Source organism: Plodia interpunctella, chromosome 15 (genome assembly GCF_027563975.2).
Source record: "Plodia interpunctella isolate USDA-ARS_2022_Savannah chromosome 15, ilPloInte3.2, whole genome shotgun sequence".
Classification (NCBI taxonomy): Eukaryota; Metazoa; Arthropoda; class Insecta; order Lepidoptera; family Pyralidae; genus Plodia; species Plodia interpunctella.
The window spans coordinates 833,252-846,597 of record NC_071308.1 but is presented as its reverse complement, the minus strand read 5'-3'; the positions used below and the strand labels follow the sequence as shown (position 1 = coordinate 846,597).

General features: G+C 33.4%; 1 protein-coding gene across 3 annotated transcripts in view; it reads left to right on the top strand.

Moving 5' to 3' along the window:
- Positions 1-13,346, top strand: part of LOC128675795 (microtubule-associated protein futsch) — a 163,337-nt gene that overhangs the window by 75,306 nt on the left and 74,685 nt on the right. The gene's annotated exons all lie outside the window — the stretch shown is intronic.

The window sequence follows — 13,346 nt, the reverse complement described above, 5'->3', positions numbered from 1 at the left end:
AGAAAAGTTTTGTACACCTGAGCAAGAATTTCAGAGTCAAACACACTTTCCGACCATTTTAATATGTACATTTGTTATCGTTTTATACAAAGCGGAGAATAGAAAAATAGCGGCACACGTCCACAATCACGTATTTATAAATTTCTTTAATTAATGTTAGATTTTGTAATAACTATTGATCATTACTAATAATAATATAATTCGAGTGTAACTAACTTGCTTTTTCCCGCGGCTTCGCCCGCGTGATTTTCAAAGTAAATCGTAAATCGTTTCAAGTCACTAATTTCAACGGTGTAGAACTTTCATATAAAAGTTTTTCCACCCTTTCACCTACACTCCCCAGGGATTCTATATATCAAAATTTCAGCTTCCTACGCCCAGTAGTTTCGGCTGTTCGTTGTCTGTCAGTCAGTCAGTCAGTCAGTCACTCAATAACGGAAGAGTTTTATATATATAAGTAGATGAATGTCTCAAAGGACCGGGTCCTGTGACTGAAAATGCGTACAAATATAATTAATATTATTTTTATGTTATGTATGTACTCTTGAGTGTTGGAATAATGATTTCGCTTTATTTATGAGAAAAAAACACTAATGCAGTTTAGAAATTAAATTCCAAAACCATCAAAACGTCAAACAGCACACGTGAGATTCCGTCAGGCGAGCGAGCCGCGCGTGGAAATTTCCCACTAAAGCCCTGTTATATATTTTTCCACTTCTCCATCTAGGTATCCAGGTCAGGCAAACATTTCTTTCGTTCCACTTCGTCCCAAACGACTCGTCTAACGAGGCCGGTTAGGGCCCTCTGTAATTTTTTATCTCTTTAATTTGTGAGGTTCGCTCGCGTACACTTTTCTACGCTCAAAAAAATATGTACTGTTTTTAAAAAGTAAAAATCTGAGGAAAACAGGTATGATTTTGACTGATTGATATTATTATGCTTAGATATTTATAAACAACCAGCAATGGTTAGTTAGTTTTAAATTTACCAAGGATAAAATTTTGTATTTTTTTTTTGACGTGACAACGTCTTAAATTAGGTTGCGGCTGGGAGTCACTTATGAAAAAGTGTAACGCCCGGTAACGTTACGATGAGTCACCGAACGAGAGAGAGGCCCGCCGAATGCCTTGCGTCTCTCTCCCACTCAACTATGATCGGTCTGCCGCGCGCGTAAAAAGACGTTGTCACGTAAAATCTTCGCCCGTAAAACCGACTTTACAGGCGACCATTTTTTTTTCATTAAAAAATATCAGAAAATCCCTTGGATTCAATACAGATACAGTATCACGTCCTTTTCTATATACCTTACGAGGTAGACAGAGCAAAGATTTGCAAAATTCGAAGGCCACGTTTACGTCAACTTAACTGAATTGAAATATTGGTTTCATTCGTGTATGCCTAATTTTGCAGCATACAGTGAATTTTATTTGGTGGGATGATAGCATGCTTCCATTTATATTTGCATACCCGTAGCCATTGGAACATGCAAAATTCAAATTCATGCAAAATTCAGAAATTAGTAGACCTTCACAGGCATAATTTCACGTCAATTTTTATATTAAATAGTTATTTCTCACAAGCTACAAACTACTGGCATTTCGGAACGGCCACTGCTGAGAAGAAATACCGAAAGAAACTAATTTGAACAGTGTTGGTCCCTATCATGCCAGAAAGTCCCACCATTATTGTTTCTTACAATTTTTTTCTAATAATATATAAAAGTACATTTGGAAGTTTTCATTTTAACACCACATCGTTAATAATGTAAAGTCATGTTTTTGCAAACAAATGATTTTTGTCTTTGTCTTGAAGACAGAAACAAGTAAGAAGTCAAAAACTATTCTCATTACCTAGTCCCCCACAGGACGCGGGGCCGTAATACATTGAAGAGCAACTGTTTCAATATAGAAGTTTGTGCGTCGGGACTTGGACGCAATGAATAAAATAACGGTTGGGAGTTTTCCCATCGACCTCTCTCATCGCTTTCCCGGCTTCTTCCGCCGCCGCTAAGCGCCGGAGCCCATAATCCGTTTAGGAAAACTCTCTCATCCTCGCGTGTTCCGATTACATCGGAGCTGTGACACGAAGCCCAGGGTTCGCGTAAAAATCAGTTTAAAGAATTGATTATGCTTTTACAACCGGCTGAAATCACGACGTCAACCCTCTTTGGGGATGCTATTGTTGCCTATCAGCGGTTAAGGCATGTGCCCCTTAGTCGCCTCGTACGACATCCAAGGGAGGATTTGGATTGGTCCTATTCTAGGGGATTCCTAATCACACGCCACTTTAGAAATAAGAGGAACTGAAATTTTTTTTCACCTTTTTCCCATTGAGCGTACATTTGAGCGTAGTAGACATGAAAACCACACTGTCAGTCAGTTTTAAAAAATAACATTGCTCCTAGGCAATTTTATAAACGTACCGAACGTAATGGAAGTTGTGTGTAACACGTATATACGTACAGTTAACAGCACATCAACCAACTCAAATTAATTGCAAACTTGCCTCTATTACCGCGCTATTGAGGTTATATAGAGTAACTTGATGTGCTGTTCACTTTACGTCTACCACGATTTAGGTCGAGCAATATCAGCCGTTTGAGGGAGAAAATTGCAAGAGAAATTTCGATATAAGTTTCTCGGTTCATCTGCGATGCGCAGCTCGGAGAGTTATTAGTTGTGAAATTGGTTACTCTGTGATGTATTTTATTACAGAAAGTCTGCTTGTCTGTCTTTAACATGCTAAAATGGCTTCATGATTGACTGACATTTTTTTAAATTTTGGCAAAAATAATAGTTTATTTCAAAGTATATAGCGACTCACTGAACGCAAGTAACCCTTGTGACGTTACCGCAGTTCTGTAATTGTTGTATTTGTGTATGTAAGAAGAAAAATTACAAGATTAATCTTGTAATTTTTCTTAAAATTACAAGATCAATGTTGTAATTTTTCTTCTTGTTTATTTAATTCTTTTATAAATGGTCAATGAAAAAAATACATTAGTCATACTTATAATCATCTCAATCCAAGATATCACTGTGTTTATTTAAAGTTATCTATCTATATATATATATATATATATATATATATATATAACTCTTGCGTTATTGAGTGAGTGACTGACTGACAGACAACGCACAGCCGAAACTACTGGGCGTAGAAAGCTGAAACTTGGTGTGTAGGTTCCTAGGACAGTGTAAGGGAGCACAAAGAAGGGATTTCCTGAAATCCCCACGGGAAACGGATTTATAATGACATACGAAGTTTTGGGCAAAAGCTAGTCCTACATATACGTACTAATTACCTATGGAACCGGTAATGTTTACTTGTAATTATTTTTTATTTTTCCCCCAAACACATTCACACACCCCCATTGGTGGAACCTGGTTAAATAATTATTTAACCAGGTTCCACCAATGGGGGTCATTATCATCAATGGGGTCAAGATCATTTTTATTGGTAACTGGTTAAATAATTATTTAACCAGGTTTTACCAAAAATAAAAATTAATAAATAAAAATGATATTTTCACATCAACGTAATATACGTTAGTACGGGGTTGATGTGCAATCACAATACACAAAAATTTGAAACATGTAAAGCGGTTTCAATGTTTAATTTGTAAGTGTAAATAACTAGAGCCACCAGGGCGATATTGGAATGGAAAGATGTGGAAAATCAAATTACGTCACTCCAGCCTGAAACGGTAAAAATGTGAAATTCGTTGTGCAGTTTCATTCGGAATACTCGTGAACGATTCTCATTTTTCCCATTTCTGCTGCCGGCTTTTTCCTGTAAACTGTTTTATCACTTATTAATAAAAAATAAAAAACAAACCGGTTCTGCTGCGTTCTGAAATGTGTTAAACCTCACGCTTAATTCAAATCTCTGCCAGCTATTATGAAATACGTTCTAAAGTTTTTGAGTTTATTCGTTACGAACAAAAATGCAGATCTTTTCACTGTTATATTAGTGAGTAAGAGAAATTGTTTTTTTCCCTATAGTTTTTTTTTTCTGCAGGATAACCTAATTACTATTATGTGCATATAACCTAAATGTCAAACCATTTACACTAAGAATAGCAATCTTCATCCAATTTGAATATAGCTCAGAAACGTACATATAAATTTACTGGGAAATTGCAATTCGCCTTTCTATGGAATAATAATGGAGCCTGTTGCCGAATTTAGATACATGTCGGCGCAAATGCAAGAACATTGCGTAGTTAGTATGTGTGTTTTTATTTATCGCTATTAACAACCAGCAATGTATGGCAAACTCGACGACAGCGTGGAGCCGGCATTACTTTTTTTATTTACTAGATCTCAAATTTGCATGCAACTCTGACTGATCTAGTATTATTTTAAAGCTGTTTTTGTGGAGAAAATAAATAATATTATTATTACAATGTGTGCACGCATAATAACCAAATCGCGAATTATTAAATAATTAGTTAACAACACAGGCAAGTCATTAAACCACTTCATGGCCAATAAATATGGCTAATAAGCCAGTTAATAATGTAGTATTATTCACCCATTTTGCGGATTAAATTAGCAAAACATTGAAGTTATTAATAGTTCCAAAATGATCCATAATTCATTGGAATAACTGAATATATTCTCATCTGGAGTAAACAAAATGTTATCATCAACGCAAACTTTTCATGAATACCTCAAACTCAGTCGGATTTTCAATGAGGCGACGGGAATTTTGTTCGAAAAAACTATAAGTTAAAAAAAAAACACACAACTTTTGCTGATAAAAGACAAAATGGTAATTTTAATTTTCTGTTTTTGTTTCAGGTAAAAGTTACAAATTCGGATGAGACGTGGACGTTGGTTTGAAGAAGTTATTGAATTTACAGGCTGGAACAAATTTTAGTTTAATAATTGGATTTTGTATGTATAAAGTCCGCTCAATACTTGAGATCCTACATTCGCTCTTGAAACTGAATTTTCTTCTTTCACTAAAGACTTATGGGCCTTACAAAGCTTATCGGATTGAACGACCGAACGAATACGACCAATACAATGATAATTAAAATAATACGAATTCCAAACGAGCCAATTACAGATCAATAATCCTCCTATTGGGGCTGGCAAATAAACATGGCGGCGTTCATTCGAAAATTGAATTATTCATTATGTTCGTTTTCTCCGAGTGGCGAAAATAGGTGTGTCCCTGTGACCTAGCTGTTACGTAAAAGGTTATTGGCACATTTCAAATTTATGGGTGCGATTTTATTACGAAACATACCTACGCATTGCATTCAAATGGATTTTTAAGTACATACGATTAAATAATTCTAAACATTTTAATTTCGATTTTTCAAAATCACGCTAGTTGTCGGAGCGTACTTAAAAAAATATATACGTCAAAAACGTGACATAAACACAGTGGAGCATTTTGTACTATTCACAGTTTCAAATTAATTGGAAAATAAGTAAAAAAAATACGACTACTATTTCGTAATCCATCGATTATAAGTCAATCAAGTTATCAACTCAACCATAGAGTGGAGTGTATTTTTTGCTATTTTCAGGAACATATTGCGATCAGACTTTGATTGATTCATGCATTTGTTTATTAGTTTTTTTCTCATTTACACATGGAAGTACATTATGCTTAGTAGATACTTGATAACGTATATATTTATTAAAATATTTTAATTACACCTACGTCAGTAAGTGCTTAAACAATTTTTATCGTGTATGAGATAATGAGACGGATAAAAAGTGAACTTCGTTAATTTGCAATGAAAATGTTTAGAACTCTAATTGTAAGACCCATATATGTACGCAAATAGATAAATAAATTGATTATTGTAGTAATATTTACCATATTATTTAAGTGTAAATAATTGTGTGAATGTATATTTTCGCTGTAGCCACATGGTCCGACTTCCTTTGTCCGACAGATCGGACTAATTTTGCACTTTCCATACAACCCCAAATTTAACTGTTAGTTACTTTTTAGCATTAAGTCCACCCATGGTACTTGTACACAATATATTTTTGTACAATAAAGTTTTACTCACTGTTCACTTTACGTCTACCACGATTTAGGTCGAGCAATATCAGCCGTTTGAGGGAGAAAATTGCAAGAGAAATTTCGATATAAGTTTCTCGGTTCATCTGCGATGCGCAGCTCGGAGAGTTATTAGTTGTGAAATTGGTTACTCTGTGATGTATTTTATTACAGAAAGTCTGCTTGTCTGTCTTTAACATGCTAAAATGGCTTCATGATTGACTGACATTTTTTTAAATTTTGGCAAAAATAATAGTTTATTTCAAAGTATATAGCGACTCACTGAACGCAAGTAACCCTTGTGACGTTACCGCAGTTCTGTAATTGTTGTATTTGTGTATGTAAGAAGAAAAATTACAAGATTAATCTTGTAATTTTTCTTAAAATTACAAGATCAATGTTGTAATTTTTCTTCTTGTTTATTTAATTCTTTTATAAATGGTCAATGAAAAAAATACATTAGTCATACTTATAATCATCTCAATCCAAGATATCACTGTGTTTATTTAAAGTTATCTATCTATATATATATATATATATATATATATATATATATATATATAACTCTTGCGTTATTGAGTGAGTGACTGACTGACAGACAACGCACAGCCGAAACTACTGGGCGTAGAAAGCTGAAACTTGGTGTGTAGGTTCCTAGGACAGTGTAAGGGAGCACAAAGAAGGGATTTCCTGAAATCCCCACGGGAAACGGATTTATAATGACATACGAAGTTTTGGGCAAAAGCTAGTCCTACATATACGTACTAATTACCTATGGAACCGGTAATGTTTACTTGTAATTATTTTTTATTTTTCCCCCAAACACATTCACACACCCCCATTGGTGGAACCTGGTTAAATAATTATTTAACAAGACAAAGGAAGACAAAGGAAGTCGGACCATGTGGCTACAGCGAAAATATACATTCACACAATTATTTACACTTAAATAATATGGTAAATATTACTACAATAATCAATTTATTTATCTATTTGCGTACATATATGGGTCTTACAATTAGAGTTCTAAACATTTTCATTGCAAATTAACGAAGTTCACTTTTTATCCGTCTCATTATCTCATACACGATAAAAATTGTTTAAGCACTTACTGACGTAGGTGTAATTAAAATATTTTAATAAATATATACGTTATCAAGTATCTACTAAGCATAATGTACTTCCATGTGTAAATGAGAAAAAAACTAATAAACAAATGCATGAATCAATCAAAGTCTGATCGCAATATGTTCCTGAAAATAGCAAAAAATACACTCCACTCTATGGTTGAGTTGATAACTTGATTGACTTATAATCGATGGATTACGAAATAGTAGTCGTATTTTTTTTACTTATTTTCCAATTAATTTGAAACTGTGAATAGTACAAAATGCTCCACTGTGTTTATGTCACGTTTTTGACGTATATATTTTTTTAAGTACGCTCCGACAACTAGCGTGATTTTGAAAAATCGAAATTAAAATGTTTAGAATTATTTAATCGTATGTACTTAAAAATCCATTTGAATGCAATGCGTAGGTATGTTTCGTAATAAAATCGCACCCATAAATTTGAAATGTGCCAATAACCTTTTACGTAACAGCTAGGTCACAGGGACACACCTATTTTCGCCACTCGGAGAAAACGAACATAATGAATAATTCAATTTTCGAATGAACGCCGCCATGTTTATTTGCCAGCCCCAATAGGAGGATTATTGATCTGTAATTGGCTCGTTTGGAATTCGTATTATTTTAATTATCATTGTATTGGTCGTATTCGTTCGGTCGTTCAATCCGATAAGCTTTGTAAGGCCCATAAGTCTTTAGTGAAAGAAGAAAATTCAGTTTCAAGAGCGAATGTAGGATCTCAAGTATTGAGCGGACTTTATACATACAAAATCCAATTATTAAACTAAAATTTGTTCCAGCCTGTAAATTCAATAACTTCTTCAAACCAACGTCCACGTCTCATCCGAATTTGTAACTTTTACCTGAAACAAAAACAGAAAATTAAAATTACCATTTTGTCTTTTATCAGCAAAAGTTGTGTGTTTTTTTTTTAACTTATAGTTTTTTCGAACAAAATTCCCGTCGCCTCATTGAAAATCCGACTGAGTTTGAGGTATTCATGAAAAGTTTGCGTTGATGATAACATTTTGTTTACTCCAGATGAGAATATATTCAGTTATTCCAATGAATTATGGATCATTTTGGAACTATTAATAACTTCAATGTTTTGTAACCCTTGTGACGTTACCGCAGTTCTGTAATTGTTGTATTTGTGTATGTAAGAAGAAAAATTACAAGATTAATCTTGTAATTTTTCTTAAAATTACAAGATCAATGTTGTAATTTTTCTTCTTGTTTATTTAATTCTTTTATAAATGGTCAATGAAAAAAATACATTAGTCATACTTATAATCATCTCAATCCAAGATATCACTGTGTTTATTTAAAGTTATCTATCTATATATATATATATATATATATATATATATAACTCTTGCGTTATTGAGTGAGTGACTGACTGACAGACAACGCACAGCCGAAACTACTGGGCGTAGAAAGCTGAAACTTGGTGTGTAGGTTCCTAGGACAGTGTAAGGGAGCACAAAGAAGGGATTTCCTGAAATCCCCACGGGAAACGGATTTATAATGACATACGAAGTTTTGGGCAAAAGCTAGTCCTACATATACGTACTAATTACCTATGGAACCGGTAATGTTTACTTGTAATTATTTTTTATTTTTCCCCCAAACACATTCACACACCCCCATTGGTGGAACCTGGTTAAATAATTATTTAACCAGGTTCCACCAATGGGGGTCATTATCATCAATGGGGTCAAGATCATTTTTATTGGTAACTGGTTAAATAATTATTTAACCAGGTTTTACCAAAAATAAAAATTAATAAATAAAAATGATATTTTCACATCAACGTAATATACGTTAGTACGGGGTTGATGTGCAATCACAATACACAAAAATTTGAAACATGTAAAGCGGTTTCAATGTTTAATTTGTAAGTGTAAATAACTAGAGCCACCAGGGCGATATTGGAATGGAAAGATGTGGAAAATCAAATTACGTCACTCCAGCCTGAAACGGTAAAAATGTGAAATTCGTTGTGCAGTTTCATTCGGAATACTCGTGAACGATTCTCATTTTTCCCATTTCTGCTGCCGGCTTTTTCCTGTAAACTGTTTTATCACTTATTAATAAAAAATAAAAAACAAACCGGTTCTGCTGCGTTCTGAAATGTGTTAAACCTCACGCTTAATTCAAATCTCTGCGAGCTATTATGAAATACGTTCTAAAGTTTTTGAGTTTATTCGTTACGAACAAAAATGCAGATCTTTTCACTGTTATATTAGTGAGTAAGAGAAATTGTTTTTTTCCCTATAGTTTTTTTTTTCTGCAGGATAACCTAATTACTATTATGTGCATATAACCTAAATGTCAAACCATTTACACTAAGAATAGCAATCTTCATCCAATTTGAATATAGCTCAGAAACGTACATATAAATTTACTGGGAAATTGCAATTCGCCTTTCTATGGAATAATAATGGAGCCTGTTGCCGAATTTAGATACATGTCGGCGCAAATGCAAGAACATTGCGTAGTTAGTATGTGTGTTTTTATTTATCGCAATTAACAGCCAGCAATGTATGGCAAACTCGACGGCAGCGTGGATGCGGCATTACTTTTTTTATTTACTAGATCTCAAATTTGCATGCACCTCTGACTGATCTAGTATTATTTTTAAGCTGTTTTTGTGGAGAAAATAAATAATATTATTATTACAATGTGTGCCAGCCTAATAACCAAATCGCGAATTATTAAATAATTTGTTAACAACACAGGCAAGTCATTAAACCACTTCATGGCCAATAAATATGGCTAATAAGTTAGTTAATAATGTAGTATTATTCACCCATTTTGCGGATTAAATTAGCGAAACATTGAAGTTATTAATAGTTCCAAAATGATCCATAATTCATTGGAATAACTGAATATATTCTCCTCTGGAGTAAACAAAACGTTATAATCAACGGAAACTTTTCATGAATACCTCAAACTCAGTCGGATTTTCAATGAGGCGACGGGAATTTTGTTCGAAAAAACTTTAAGTTAAAAAAAAAACACACAACTTTTGCTGATAAAAGACAAAATGGTAATTTTAATTTTCTGTTTTTGTTTCAGGTAAAAGTTACAAATTCGGGTGAAACTGAATCTTGAAACTGAATTTTCTTCTTTCAAAGCTTATCGGATTGAACGACTGAACGAATACGACCAATACAATGATAATTATAATAATACGAATTCCAAACGAGCCAATTACAGGTCAATAATCCTCCTATTGGGGCTGGCAAATAAACATGGCGGCGTTCATTCGAAAATTGAATTATTCATTATGTTCGTTTTCGCCGAGTGGCGAAAATAGGTGTGTCCCTGTGACCTAGCTGTTACGTAAAAGGTTATTGGCACATTTCAAATTTATGGGTGCGATTTTATTACGAAACATACCTACGCATTGCATTCAAATGGATTTTTAAGTACATACGATTAAATAATTCTAAACATTTTAATTTCGATTTTTCAAAATCACGCTAGTTGTCGGAGCGTACTTAAAAAAAAATATACGTCAAAAACGTGACATAAACACAGTGGAGCATTTTGCACTATTCACAGTTTCAAATTAATTGGAAAATAAGTAAAAAAATACGACTACTATTTCGTAATCCATCGATTATAAGTCAATCAAGTTATCAACTCAACCATAGAGTGGAGTGTATTTTTTGCTATTTTCAGGAACATATTGCGATCAGACTTTGATTGATTCATGCATTTGTTTATTAGTTTGTTTCTCATTTACACATGGAAGTACATTATGCTTAGTAGATACTTGATAACGTATATATTTATTAAAATATTTTAATTACACCTACGTCAGTAAGTGCTTAAACAATTTTTATCGTGTATGAGATAATGAGACGGATAAAAAGTGTGAACTTCGTTAATTTGCAATGAAAATGTTTAGAACCCTAATTGTAAGACCCACATATGTACACTTGCAAATAGATAAATAAATTGATTATTTTAGTAATATTTACCATATTATTTAAGTGTAAATAATTGTGTGAATGTATAATTTCGCTGTAGCCACATGGTCCGACTTCCTTTGTTCGACAGATCGGACTAATTTTGCACTTTCCATACAACCCCAAATTTAACTGTTAGTTACTGTTTTTAGCATTTAAGTCCACCCATGGTACTTGTACACAATATATTTTTGTACAATAAAATTTACGTAAATTAATAAATTTATCAATTTAAAGCAATTTATAATCTTCGTAACCAAACTAATAGGTTACCGAGTAAAATGGAATACTATTGTTTGACCTTAAATTTGTTCTAGTCTTTGATCTAACTTTTACTTAGATAAATATCCAAGTCCTGATTAAATTTCAAACTTTGTACAAGGAGTTAGTACTTACGAAAAACATTTTGCAAACTTTCTCCAGAATTGCTGGGGATTTCATATGGGTGGTACACCACCCATGAGATTTGACCACTGTGCATATTTCATAGAAACAAATTTTTGTTATGGATTTAATAAGTACTTACTAATTCCATGATTTTTGTACAAAAATTACATTTTTGGCGCAAGATTTTATTGTCGTCAGAGTGTCGCTTGTCATTGTGCATAGTGCATATGTGTCTAAATGAGCAAAATTATGCGGATTTACTATCAGCAACGCAGCCATTTTGGTATTCTCGTAATTAGTTTAGCTCGCAAACATTCAATTAATTTTCTATTTATTAATTAAGTTAGACGCTCAAATTAATTGAAATCATCTGTACTAATGTTTTTAGGTTTGAAATCATGAAATTGTGCGTGAAATGGAAAAGGTAATCTTGGCAAGACTGATTGGACAAGTAGAGTGATCGGGAAAACAGAACACTGATAAACTCAGGCAAAAATCCTATCGAGTAACTATGTACTCGATAGGATTATTGTTAGGTTAGTTCTTAAATATGATGGTTTTATATTCGACTGTACAGTCGACCGCATATCAAGATATGTACCTTGTTAGGCCGGCTATATATTTATGGCGACTGCGCCATCTATTACTTATTAGAAACAAATTTGAAATCTATTTATATAGGTTGATATGCTGGTGACTTAGTATACAAAATCGTATGACATTAATAATGTTTGAAACTCGATTCACAATGTAGGCACATGAATAGCGCTCACATAAACCCTGAATGGTAAGCCTATAGCAATAGGTACACCTGATGCATTCAAGATATAGGTTAATTGAATGAACCTCGCACTGCCCTACATATTCTATGAGAAAACTTGTTGCTTTCAGTCTTATAATGCATTCTTTAGCTGCAAGTCGAGTAAGAGTTACAACGCCTACAAGAAATGAAAGAGCATTAAATATTAGTTGGTTAGTGGAGTTTTAATGCTCCGGTAGGGGCTATATTTTTTGTATTTGAATTTTAAAGTGTACCATAGTTGTTGAAGTTGAAAAGTGAACTTGCAAATTCTTTGAATTTATAATGCATTTTGTGAAGATGAATTCATATTATTTAAGAGTGCACTGGAAACATCCAAACGACTTCAATAGGTATATATAGGTAATATTAGGATATACTATACAACCTTTTCAGTAATTAGGAATTTCGGAATAAAAAGTACCTACTCTATGTGTTATTTCTACCCACGTACCAAATTTCATAATAATCCGTCCGGTAGATTTTGCGTCAAAGAGTAACAAACATACATACACATATATCCTCACAAACTTTCGCATTTTTAATATTAGTAGGTTAGTACATTATTTCTCCATGGCTCAAAGAAACAAGCTTCAACTTTATTGATAGAGTTCTCGCACGTAGAAAATACTTAGTAGAAAAACAGGTTTTTTTTTTTCTAAATAAACATCAAATAACCTTATATTGCAAATACCAATAAACGTTCGCAAACATTGCCAATTCTCGACTGTTTATCAAAACTCGCTTAGAAATCGAAATGAACATCGATATTCCCTGTGGAACCATAATGTGTTTACGCCCAATATAACTATTCCCAGTTTCCTAAATAGTTTTATTGGAAGTAACGTAGAAAATAGTGAGAGTAAACCGCACCAATAATTGTAGACAATCTCCAAGTATCAAAATCTAAAAATATCTTGTCAATGTCAACCCCTCGTCTACTGTGATCTTGAAATGTCTATCACAACACATTACAGGCCCCTGGAACACGGCACTTTGGGACAAGTTTCACCACAAACC